Genomic DNA, 13789 nt, shown 5'->3' with positions numbered 1-13789 from the left:
AGTACCACGAGGATCTTTAAGATGACTGATTTTTCCAACATATTATTAAGCATTACAACAGTGGTTTTCCAAAATGACACATACTTTAAAAAGAAGTGCTAAAATTATTCTTTTCTTCATCATTCTCTCAAACAATTCTTCCCTTTCCCTCCTAAGCTCAACTGATTTTGGAAACTCAGTATTAAACGGGTTAGACATGGCTATAAGGCATTATGGGGAAGCTAAGTGTGGCATGACTGGTTCTGAAGCTCACCAGTTAGGTTCTATGGCTGTGAGATTACCTGTGGGAAGGATCTGATACCAAACAGCACTTCTAAAGTGTAATCCATGGACATCGTCACCCCCAAATCACTCTCCATGAATTTTCCTTAAGAGCTACTCTGCCCAACTTCAGAGAGCGCAAATGACAGAGTTCTGCCTTTTTGCCCTCTCAGTTCAGAGTGCATCACTTCCAACTTTATTTCACATATTCTGCTACAGGTCAATTTAGCTAAAAATGTTTGCCATACCAGTAGCTTTCAGGTTTTCTAATTTGGACATTATTTTCAGTATGAAAACTGACTGTTAAATTACAACAGTGAAAGTAAGAGTACTCATGTCCACTTTCCAATCATCTGTGAGTGTAAACTGCTTGTCAATGTGTGCTGCAGAATACTAAGCCAAGACAGACTAATACACTATTAGCTTTCCAGGCTCAGACTTACATTCAATTGTCACGTATTTTGCCTAAGGCCCATGGAAGATCTAGAAGTGGGTCTTCAGAAAGTTAATTTTACTAGGCGCTCTCTCTCTACTCCTCCCATGCCCTTAGTTCATAGCCACATAATCCCTCCCTTTCCTACATTCATCCCAGCCTCCCCACCACTTTAAAGCTGTATCAGAGACTCCTGGTGAGAAAGACCCCTACCCACAGTCACATGGTCACCCACCTGTCTCTGGTCCTGATCACAGACTAACACTGGGGAATCAAGACAGGGGAAAGGGCAGCCCCATTTTAGTGGCATACAGATACAAAGTAACTCTGCTTTAAATTAGAAAAGAAATTAATGTTATAGAATGTTTCTCTATAAAAGATATGTAATAAAGTAATGATATCAATAAAATAGCTATTACTAAAGCAAAGCTTTCATCAATAAGCTTCAAGAACTTTGAAGGAGGAGAATGGCTTCACAAAATGGTAGTTCAGGTTCCCGCAGTGTGGACACTGCTGGACGTTGCTGTACTCAGAGAAGTACTGCATCCCAATCCTCACGTCGATCACAGGCTTTCCACAGTTCTTGCAGTTCAGGTGGGCCTGACAACAGGGAGAGGCAGCCAGGATGTTGTAGGTATACATTGTGCCCAACTGATGCCAGCTGCCATCCCATGGTGACTTACACTTGATGCAGATGAACTTGTGAACTCCTTTAGGCAGTCCACACACACTGCATACAGATGCATGAGCCTCCCTTGAAGGTGACAAGGGACATCATATTCAATCTCAACATGTCTTGAGGGATTTATGAACAAAGTTCTGTCCACCAGTGGTAACTGTTCAAAGACAGGGAGTGCCCGGTGGCACAGAGCACAGTTTACAACCTTTCTGTAGCTGGCAATGAGGGCTGCGAGAATGAACTTCAGCAGATCCTTGCCCTGGCCCATGTGGGCATCATCTTCTATCCACACATAGAAAGTGTTCAGCTTATGCCTGGGGATGTGAGTGAGGAGCTCAGAGAGGTCCAGTCATCATAGGAACTGTACAGGGGTATCAAAGTGTCCCCCTCTATGAACAGATAACCAAGCAGGACTGTTATCAAAGTGGGGATTTCTGAACACATGGCCCCTAACCATGGCCTTTTTGTGAGGCTCAAGATGGATGGCGTTCTTTAAGAATTCCCCAAGGTATCCAGAGGAGCAGGGACCGCTGAAGTGGGCAGGAGAGAGGATGGAGTAGCCAGTGGGTGGAGACTGGCCAGGGGAACCACAAGGAGAGCGGCCACCATAGGCAGTGCCGCTGACTGCCTTCTCCTGGGAGTTCTGCCGGTTCATGGAATGCTGTCGGGGGAGGTCATGGTTCAGGCTTTTCTGGGGCTTGTTCAGGAGCTTGCATTTTTTTTTGCCTCCTCTGCAGCCTCCTCGGGGGGCCTCCCTGTGTTTTTCTCCAACCCAGACTTCTTTTTTGTCTCATCCTGCATCCGCTTCACCTGGTACCAATATGTGTCCTTCTTTAATTGGCCCTGTCCCCAGGGGCAGGAGCAGAAGCGGAAAGCCAGGTCGTACTCCTTCTTGGTCCACATGTTCTGATGGCACTGCTTCTTGTTCCAGCTGCGGGCCAGGCCAGTGCAGTTGAACTGCGCCAGGATGCTACTCTCCCACTCATAGAAGCACTGCAGGTGCATCCAGGTGCTGCAGGGGCACTGCTCGTTGTTGCGCACCACCTTCTGGTAGTTGTCCTTCTCCAGGTCCACTGGTCTGCCAAAGCTGCAGATCAGAAGTGTGGCACAAGTGGCTTTGTTCTTGGCGTCTCCCGCGGCGGCAGCCCCGGCGGAGTCCGCGGCTCCGGTTCCCGCGCCTCCTTATTCCTTATTGGAATAAGATTTTCACAAATGAATTTGACAATTTCAAGTATGATATGCGTATATGCTAAAAGATTACTAAAAATCATTCTATGAATAGCCAAATTTGGCATTGATGTGAATATTTTATATTATTCATTTGGCTTATAACTTGTTTCTCAGTGTAACATTTCCTTTTAGGCATTATTGTACTTGAGTTCATTTTTACCATGTGAGATATTTTATATTATGTTTGAAACAACATAGCATTGAAAAATCAATGCATCAACTAATATTCGTCACCTTTCACTTTGGATGATTGTTATTTGGTTTGCTGCAGCTGATTTGGTATTTGAGCTGAAAAATATTCCACAGTGAAGGGGGAGCTCAGAATGCCTATGTGAAACAGGAAGTCATTATTGGTGAGACAGCGTTTAATGCACCTACAAGAGGTCTATAGCATATAGCCCTTGGAAGTTTGTCATTGAAACACAGACCTGTAATTGTGAATTAACAATTTCCCTATTGATTCTCTTATGTACCCAAGTTTATAAATTGGTAAGTTTCTCTTGTTTTCAGAGAACCATTTGGATTTTATTTCTGAATTTAATATTAGTAGTAAAATATTTGTAATGTTGTTCTTCAGTCCACCTACATATTTTTAGTGAAATCTGCTTATTGTTCGGAAGCTTACAGTTGACCTATACATTGCATTTAACAAGCTCTTCAGTGTAAAATCATTGTGGGTTTAATGTATGCTGCATTCCATATTTTTTCCTTAGATTGTTTTCTACCCCCTTGAAAAGTAAGTATGGTGAGGTTTCTCTATAATTGAGTAAAATTTGCTTTTGGGTGTTATTTTGATGATACAGTGAAGATTCTATAGATATATGCAGTTATATAAAAAGAGGCATGAGTATCATACTCAAAATCTTTTGACTTTAAGGCATTACATTTTTATCTAAAAGGGACAGTTTGGCTGATTTGAGAATAAAATACAATTAAATATGCAACACTATAAAGATAAAGTGCCGACCTTCATATTTTCTCCAAGCTTGCACCAAGCACCTTGATCATAATTGGAATTTGTCAAGAAAGATTATTATTTTTGTTGTAGTTAGGATATTAAAGGATAGCAGTCATCCAGGAGATTCAGTTTCTGTTTTTCTGATGAATAGTGTTCAATAACATGAAGCAGTCTTAATTGTGACTAATAATTTCATTGGTTTTTCATCTACTCTAACATTATTCAGTCATTTATTTGTAAGAGTTCCATACCTTGAACAAATATAATTACCTGCTGTAGTGTGTGGAGAGAAGACAGTTTATGACAGACCATTTTTTTCTTCAGGCCATCTCAGTTCTCTCACTTTCTTCTGGTTACATCTGAAGCACGGATACAGTATGTTTATACCTTAAAACACAGACATTGTGCCATGAAATTGAGAGGTGGTTCAGTTGTCCCGTTACATTTACAAAGGAGCTTCCCCAAACATCCTTTAAATTTCAGTTTTTATGAGAGAATATTTCCAGAATAAAATAAATTTTCATACTTGTTCGGCAAAATTTAGCCCATTAAGAAAAAAAAAACATTATTAGGTGTTTAAATGAAACTAACAAAATTAATATGCTGCAATTTTTTCATTTGGTACTGCCAGACCAGTGCTTAACTATGCAGTCTATTCTCTTGTGCCCAGGTTAATAACCCCAGTTTGCTTTTTTGTTTAGTCTCCTGAGTAATTTTAGTTGGAGGTTGGAGAAGAGGTGAGAAGAAAGCTCCCTTTAGTGTTTTGGTTCTTACATAGGATGCTGCCTAGCCAAGATCATTTCCATGTCCTGTTAACTTTATTATTATCCCAGGTGATTGAAAGAAAATAAAATGGACGGGCACCATTAAAACCAGCTCAAAAATATATTGTTATTGGTAAAGATTTCTTGTTAAGATGTCTTGAATTGCACTTTTGCTGAGGGAAGACAGTGTAAATAGTTGAAGAATATTGATAAAATTGAAACATTTGGTTATGGAATTATATGTGGGGTTAGAGGCTTTCTGTTTGTGAAATGTATGTATTAAAAATAAAGTTTCAGAAGCAAAAAAAGATTGAGAAATTAAATTTATGGTTTATAAATCTTTGTGTGGACATGAATTTAAAAAGATTTGCTTTCCATTATTGAAAAGTTTCCTATAGGACTCCAGATATTGAAAGAACCATTTACTTTTACATATATGCTTTGGGCTTGCTGTGTGTACTGCTTTAGCTGCCATCCTTTTTGTATTTGTGTATCATTAGAATGGTACATACCAAGGGATCAATAAATGAAAGCCTAAACAATGCAGGAAAAAACATGCAAGCATATATTTGGAATAAAAGTCTTCATGTATTTTCAAGGTTTTAGGGTATCATTTTAAAAATTTTGAACATGTAATAATGTTCAGTTGACATATTTAGGTTAAAAAGCTATTTTAATTGTTCCATGGTACAGTCAGAATAATTATGGAGATATTTATTTCAAAAAAATAAAAACAAAACACCCAAACCAGATGTGATTTATATTAATTAAATGTTCCAAGATATATTGTTTCAGGTAGGTGTTATTTCTATTATATCTTCAGTCCATTTATTAAATAAAAAACTTTAAGCAAGTTCAAAGTAGATAATGGAAGCCTACAAGAGAGGGAACTAGAACTTTACCTACCTCATAGGCAACAAGCAACACACCATTATATCAGGAGACTAAAGCAGGGAATCATTTAAATTACTGAGTGGGCTGATTTCCATATTCCTGTGAGAACTAAGGAAATGGAACAGAAATCAGTGTGCTTGCGGCTCTCAATTACAAGATTCACTTCTTTGTATACCTCTCTCCCCATCCCATATCATTAACTCATTGCTGGCTTTATTAACATTCTATCATAATCATTTCTTTGGGAGGCTTCATATGCCTCAAGGAATAATATATAGGCATTATATACCTAAGAATTTGGACAAAAGAGACTAGGTAGACTTGGGCTATGCTAATGAGAATGTGAAAATTCCCAAGGATCTACCATATTCCAAGTTTTAGTCCCTTTGGGGTTGTAAAATGTAGTAGAAAAGAAACATTCCCTAGACACTATAACAGAGACTTTGCCACAAAGTTTTTTAATATTCTCCTGAGCTCCTCTAATCTACCTGCTTTTTAAAAAACATAAGTCATATCTGGTCCACCAGCACACCTATATGAATCTCTAGAAGTTTATTTTTTAAATTCTATTAAACAAATCAATCTTAGGAACAAGTATGCAACATCTATGACCTTTGCATCTCTCACCATTTCTTCTTCATCTGAGATTTGGATCAAGATTTTGCCTCTGTCTGGATAGTATTCCCCATCATCTCCATTCTGTATCTGAGTGTTAAAGTCTCTCCCTTCATTCATTCATGGATTCATCTACTACTTAATTCTATTCTACAAATATTCAACAAATATTTGTTGAATGCCTATAACGTTACTGTCAGAAACAAGTCATAGCAATTTATGTCCAGATCACATCAATTTTTTAAGGGAGACCATAATGAAATTTCCATAAGAAATGATGTAATTACAATCTTCTGTCCCAAAGAAGAAAGAAGGAAAGGCAACACAGCCTAAGAAGTCAGAGAAGAATTTAATGCAGAAAGCAGCTTTCAATTTGAGCCATGAATAAGCAGGATTGGTTAGTGCAATGGGTGGGGTTCAGGGGAGCAGAGAGAGGAAATAAGGGAAGAAGGCATTACAATGGGTAAAGCCATGAAGTAAGAACATGAGATAGAAAAGAGGTCAGTTTGATGAATGTCTGCATGTGTCTCTTTCAAAACTCACATTAAAATTAAGTTGCCATTGCAACAGTATTAAGAATTAGGGCCTTTCAGAAGTGTTAAGGCCATGAGAGTTCTGCCTCCATGAATGAATTAATGCTGCTATGACTGGAATTTTTCCATTCTGTCTCTATTGTGTGCTACTGTCACCCTCTCACCTTCCAGCATAGAATACTCCAGCAAGAAGGTCCTTGCTGAATGCAGCTTCTCAGTCTTGAACTTCCCAGAAATAAATCTCTATTCTTCATAAATTAATCAGTCTGTGGTATTTTATATAACTAAAGACAACAGGATCAAACAATGCCCAAGACAAGAATAGGGTCAGATAACACAGGAATTTCGACCATGTTATGGATATGGGAATTGAACTTATGAACCTGGGAAGTAACCAAATTGGTTTAGGTAGGACACACTAAAGATCTCAGTCATCACTTCTTCCAATAAACTTTCTCATTTTCCTCCAACTTGTTATTTGAAAATCTGTAATAGTCATTAAATGTATCAGAAACATGTTAAGTATGGATTTGTTCCACTATACTATGAGCTCCTTGTAGGGACAAATTATGTCTTTTTCATCTTTGTATAATTCGCAGCATTACTAGAGGATAGTGTGGAAACAGTTAACTGGCATGGAGAGAGCTTTAGAATCAAGCAAATCTGGCTTTGATTCTTATTACTATGCTTTTCCAATTCCACAACACTAACCATGTTCCAAGAGAGTGTAATAGGAGGGCCCACCCTGGATGCAGGCAATGAGTGTATGCATGCTATTGAGAATTCAAAAACAATAATAAACTTGGCTGATAGCCGATCTGCTTTTTATTATCATCATGTGCCAGCAATTCTAAACAATCTGTGATAAAATACTCCTCTACTAAAGAATCTTTGTGGGTCCAGGGTCTAAACAATTAAGTGGTGAGTGTGGAAGTTTTTCCAAAATTTTATGATGAAAAATTTCAGATATATAGAAAAGTTGAAATAATTTTCCAGTGAAAAGTAAAGATTCTACCATTAACATGTTATATTATTTCAATTAAATGTACACCTATTTATCAGTCCTATACATCTCTCAATCAATTTCTAGGATACCCTGAAGTAAGATGCATTTATGAATACACTGCACCCTAATATTTCAGTATGCTTTCCATTAACTGAAGTTCTTACATATTTATAGGCATGCAATACTCATTTAAGGTTAATTTTTTTCTTTTGTGGTAAAATTTGCAAAGCATGAAATGCATAAGTCCTACAGGCACCATTCAATGAACTATGACAAATGCATACACCTGTGTGATCTAAACTACCATCCAATACAGAAAGTTACCATTATTCCAACAAGTTCTCAATGCCTCTTCCTAGGTAATCACCCCCTTTCCTCCAAAAGAAACTACTGTTCTGATTTTTATCACCACGGAATAGTTTGCCTATTCCAGAACTTACATCAATGAAATCATATATGTGGACTCTGGAGTAGGGCTTCTTTTTTCAGTATAATGTGCTTCAGATTCAACCACATTGTTGCTTTTATGAGAATGTTTTATCAATGTCCCAGTAGTGTTCTTTGTATGAAAATACTGCAGTCTATCTGTTCTTCTATTGGTGGACATTTAGGCTGTTTCCTGGGTTTGGGTGTTATATGTGAAGTTGTGATTAACTTTTGTGTACAGGCTATTTTGTGAATTTATATTTCATTTCTGTTGGGAAATCACCTACAACTAGAATTGCTGGGTTCTAATGCAGGTATCTGTTTTGGTGCATCAGAAACTACAAAATCATTCTTTAGAGTGGTTTTATTTTCTAACCCTCTCATCAAGAAAGTATGAGAGTACTACTGATTGCTTCATATTCTTGCCAACATTTTTTGTCTTCAATCTTTTTAGAGTTTTTGTCTTTGTAATGAATTTATAGTGGTAATTGTAGTTTAATTTCAATTTCTCTAGTGACTAAGGATGAGGTTAAACAGTTTTTCATGTACTTATGACCCTTCATATATCTTCCTTTATATGGTACCTGCTCAGATCCTTTACCCATTTTTTTCATTAAGTTTATTGATACATTTTAGATATAAAATACAGCTATATTCATCATTGGGATCTTGTACCTTTACATGATGTATCTTGGTTCTTATTTTTTTCCCCTTCCCCTACCCTCCCTTCACCCCCTCCACCCTTCTCTATTTGCAAATACTTTTCTCATTTTTTCTTTTCCCATCTTTCATTTCCTCTACCCCTCCCACTTCCCCTACTCCTTTAGACCTTTTCTTCCTATTACATAATATCAATTATACATTTTTAAAATTACAATATCAAAATTGAGAGGACATTACCACAGATTTTACAGAATTTAAAAGGCTATAGAAAGCATATTAAAAAAATCATTTTTGAAATAAATTAGACAACTTCTAAGAAGTACCTTGGAAGACAATGAAACTGACTCTGGAGGAAATATAAAATTTGAATAGCACCTATTAAAGAAAGCTTTAAAACCTACCTATAGGGGCCAGGGATTTAGCTCAGTGGTTCTCCTGCCTGCCTCGCAAGTGCAAGGACCTGAGCTCAATCCCTGGTAACAATAAAATAAAATAAAATAAAATAAAATAAAATAAAATAAAATAAAATAAAATAAAACCAAACCTACCTATAGCTTGAAAACCTACCTATATGACAACACCAGGCTTATATACATTAATCTGGGTTGGAGGTTGTTTTCCTTTAGGGCTTGAAATCCATCACTCCAAGCTCTTCTTGCCTTGAGGGTTTGTGTTGAGAAGTCTGCTGTGATGCTGATGGGCTTTCCTTTGTACGTTATTTGTTTCTTTGCTCTAGCTGCTTGTAGATTTTTATTCTTCTGTTGGTTTTCTGGAATCTTAACTATTATATGACTGGCTATAGTTTTTTTTTAATCATGGCTAGTTGGAGTCTTATATGCCTCACTTATCTGCATTTCAAGTTCTTTTTCTATTCTTGGGAAGTTTTCTGGCATTACTTCTTTGAACAATTTTTATGTCATTTGCACACTCTCCTATTTCTTCATTGACTCCAATTAGTCTTACGTTATTCTTCTTTGCATCACCTAGTAGCTGCTGGATTAATTTCTCCTGGTCCTTTACTATTTTTAAGAAATTTTTCTTTTCCTGCTCACTAATTGCAATCCTGTTTTCTAAATCTGAAATTCTGCCCTCACATATGCTGATTGTGCTGTGTAAACTTTCAGTGGAGTTCTTAATCTCCTGGATGTCTGTTTGCATCTGTTTTATGGATTCCATTTGTTTCCTATGTTGGGAGTCCATCATGTACCTCAGCTCCATTTTTAAAAATCTGTGTCTGCTCTAGATTTATTAATCATGTCTTTCACTATGGACACAATCTCTGTTGTTATCTTAGAAATTATTTCTTGGTTCATTTTTTCCAGATCCTCTTTTGTTGTCAGATTAGGAAGTCCAGGTGTTTGAGTATCAGAATGTTCCATCTTGTTGCCTTTTGTCATTGCCTTAGGTGATCTGGAAGTCTGGTTTTGAAACTTGTTTATGTGTCTTCTCATTTCAACAGATCCAGCCTGCTGTGCCTTTGTTGAGGTGACTTTTTGCTCAGTCAGTGGTCTTTAATTCTCAGCAAGCCACGGAATGACCTTTTCTCTGCTGCTCACCACTGCTCCAATTCCTGGGTTCAGAGTGGAGGCCTTCTGGATCCCTTCATTTTCCTCTTGTCTGGGCAGGGTTCTGGGTAGGGCTGTGCAAACTTGTGATGATATCTAAACATGCCTCTGGCTAGGACCTGCCCTCTTATGTAGCTGTTGTCTGGGATAGGCTTTGGCTGGGGGCTGAGTACCCCAGCCACTGGTGTCTGGGCAGGTTTCTGGCTGGGGTCTGCACATATTTACCAGTGATATTGGGACATCCCTCTGGCTCTTGCTTGTGCACCTGTGCAGCTCTTTTCCTGTCAGGTCTTTGGCTGAGGCTTTTGGGCCCAAGTGGCTAGGGTCAAGGCAGGGACCTGGCTGGAAGTGCCTACAGCCTCCCTGTTCTGGTCCACATTGGCTTCTTACTGGGATCTGCATGCATTTTATGGGTATATTTTAAATAACAACTTTACTTTTTAATAATTTTTATGTATGATATCGGATAATTCAAATTTCAGCTTCACTTGTGTCAGCTTTAGTAAACTGTATTTTTTTTATAGAAATTTGTGCACTTCACCTGAGTTGCTAAAATTTTGGCATATATTTTTCCTTATTATCCATTTAATTTCTATAAATATCTGTGGCTTTTACTATTTATAGTGATAACCTTTCCTTCATTCTTTTTGTTTTTGCTTGTTTTTTTGAGACAGGGTCTTACTACATAGCCCAGGCCATTTTCAAACTCTTTATGTAGCCTAGGTGGGCCTTGAACTTGTGATTCTCCTTCCTCAGCCTCCTAAGTGCTGGAATTACCATGTGCCACCACCCCCTGTGCCTCCCTTTTTTTTGGTGTTGTTTTTTTGAGACAAGATCTCATGTAGTCCAGACTGGCTTGGAACTCCCTATGTAGACCCAGCTGGCCTTTAATTCACAGCAATCCTCCTGCCTCAGCCTCCCAAATGCTGGGATTGCAGGCTTGCACCACCACCCTTGACCCCCTCCTTCTTTCTTTTTTCTTTCTTTCTTTCTTTCTTTCTTTCTTTCTTTCTTTCTTGCTTGCTTGCTTGCTTGCTTGCTTGCTTGCTTGCTTGCTTGCTTGCTTGCTTTTTTATTTATTCATTTTTTTCCCCTCCTTCATTCTTGATAATAATAATTTGTGTTCAGGCAAGTGTCATGGTACATGTCTGTAATTCCAGCACCTGGGAAGCTGAGTCAGGAGGATCCCTGTGAGAGTTCAAGGTCAGCCTAAACTACATAGCAAGACCATGTCTGCAAAAAAAATTATGTTTTCTCTTTTTCTTCCTCTCTCCTTTTTATTTAGCTAGGATTAATTAATTTTATTGTTTATTTCAGTGTTTGACTTTGTTAAATTTCTCTATTATTTCTTTTTATTTATTTATATTCTTCAACAGTTTTTTTGTGTATTTTGGTATTATTCTGCTCTTCTGTCTTGTTGTAGACTCTAGGTCATCAAATTTAGATCATTTTCTTAAATATAAATGTTTACATCCACAATTTTTCCTCTAAGGATTGCTTTTATCATTTTCAAAGCTTTAAATGTATCTTTAATTTCACTGTTTCTGATATTTTCTAATTTTTATTGCAAATTTTTTGACCCATAAATTATTTAGAAATTGATGATTTGATTTCTAAATATCTTGATGTTTTTTCATTATCTTATTGCTTTGGATTGCTCATTTATTTTTGTAGTAATAAAATAATACATTTTGCACAATTTTAATATTGCTTAATTTATTGACACTTGCTTTATAAACAATCATATAATCTCTCTTGATCAACATGTGCTCTTGAAAAGAATATTTATCCTGCTGTGGTTTGAAGAAGTATTATATAAATACCACTTAGATAAAAGTGGTGGATAGTGCCATTCATATCTTTTATGCCTACCCTTAGTTTTTGAACTAATTGTTATACCAATATTTCAGAAAGAATATTAAATTCTCCAAGTATTGTCTTTTTAAAAAAATTATGTTAATATTTCCTCCAGGTATTTTGAAGATCTGTTATTAGACACATACACAGAATACTAAAACTATTTTATCATTATGAAAGGTACTTCTTTACTTTGGTAATTCTCTTTGTCTTCTAATCCCTTTATCTGCTATTAATACAGTCACTCTAACTTTTTTAGGTTTACTGTTTGAGTGGTATATATTTTCCTATCCACTTACTACCACTTAATTGTCTTCATAATTGAAGTTTTTCTGTTTTAGATAGGGTTATGATACTTTTTATATTTATCCTGCTTGGAATCTGTTAATTTGTAAAAATATATCTTTCATCAAATTTTAGACATTTTTGCAATTATTTCTTCAAATGTTTTTTCTACCTCATTATCTCCTTTTTAGAATTATTACTTATAATTTACTAATTTTAAGTATTAAGTATAAGTAATATAATTATAGTTTACTAATAACTGCTACTAATAAATCTAATAAGTACTACTATTTTATCTAATAATTAGTTTTAAATTAAAGAAATTAACTCAGTGAAATCATCCTCCCATTAGAGGTTTAACCTATCCTTTTGAATTTTGTATGTTACTATAAACAAATTTTTTACAAATAATAAAGTAATTGAGATATCATAGAGTTCACTAAGATATTGAAGCTTAGAAAATGAAGTCCCAAAGTATGTTTCTCTGACGTGCTGAACTATAGAAGTAGCCTCAAGTTCTATCTGGCCTCCCCTCACTCCCACACCCTCAATCTTTCCCTCTCTTTTTTTTTTTTGTTAAATTCTTTTATTGGTACATTTTAGGTATACAACACAATTACATTTCTCATTGGGAATTGTACCTTTACGTAATGCATCTTGGTTCTTATTTTTTCCCCATTCCTAGCCCTCCCTTCCCTATTTACAAAGACTTTATTTCCATTTTTTCCATTTCTCAGCATTTTTCCTTTCCCTTCTTTCCTTTCCCCTGCCCCTCCCACTACCCCTACCCCTTTGGACCTTTTCTTCCTATTTTACATTATCGATTATTCATTCTAATCATTGGTACATTTTAGGTATACAATATAATGACATTCATCATTGGAAATTTGCACCTTTACATAGTCTCTCTTGGCTCTTATTTTTCACCCTTCCCAGCCCTCCCTTCAACCCCTCCAGTCCTCCCTATTTACAAAGATTTTGTTCTTATTTTTCCATTTTCTCATATTAATCCCATTCCCTTCTATCCTTTCCCCTAGCCCTCCCACTTCCTTCCCCTTTGCCCCTTTTCTTCCTATTTCAAATTACCTATTATAGATTTTAGTCCTTATTTACACTTTCAGTTTCTCACAGGAGAGAATCTATTCAGTATTTATACATGAGTGTCCTATTTATTTCACTTAAGAGTATCACCTCAATGTGCATCCACTAAGCTATAAATGTCTCTAATTTCTCATTTTTTATGGCTGAGTAGTACTCTGTTTTATAAAAAAACTCACATTTTCTTTATCCAGTCTCCAGTTGATGGGCATTTGGGCTGTTTCCAAGTTTTAGCTATCACAAACTGTGCTGCTATGAATATAGGTGCACATATATCACTGTGGTATGATACCTTTAATTCTTTGGGGAAGATCCTCAGCAGTGGAATAGCAGGGTCAAGTGGGATTTCCAGTCCTAGTTCTTTGAGGTATCTCCATACTGATTTCCACAGTGCTTGCACTAGTCTACACTCCCACCAGCAGTGGAGAAGGGTTCCTCTTTCCCCACAGCCCTGCCAGCATTTGTTATTGGTTGATTTCATGATAGCAGCCATTTTTTCTGGAGTGAGGTGAAATCTCAACA

The 13789-nt window shown here is 36.7% G+C and overlaps 1 pseudogene; it reads right to left on the bottom strand.

Moving 5' to 3' along the window:
• Positions 1 to 1129: 1129 nt before the first annotated feature.
• The window catches only part of LOC101696474 (headcase protein homolog pseudogene), a 28377-nt pseudogene continuing 15717 nt past the window's right edge, over positions 1130 to 13789 (bottom strand).

Source organism: Heterocephalus glaber, unplaced genomic scaffold (assembly GCF_053883595.1).
Source record: "Heterocephalus glaber isolate CG9 unplaced genomic scaffold, H.glaber_assembly_v1.0 deba00001666, whole genome shotgun sequence".
Taxonomy (NCBI): Eukaryota; Metazoa; Chordata; class Mammalia; order Rodentia; family Bathyergidae; genus Heterocephalus; species Heterocephalus glaber.
The sequence above is the reverse complement of the archived record's forward strand: the minus strand, read 5'-3'. Positions and strand labels throughout refer to the sequence as shown.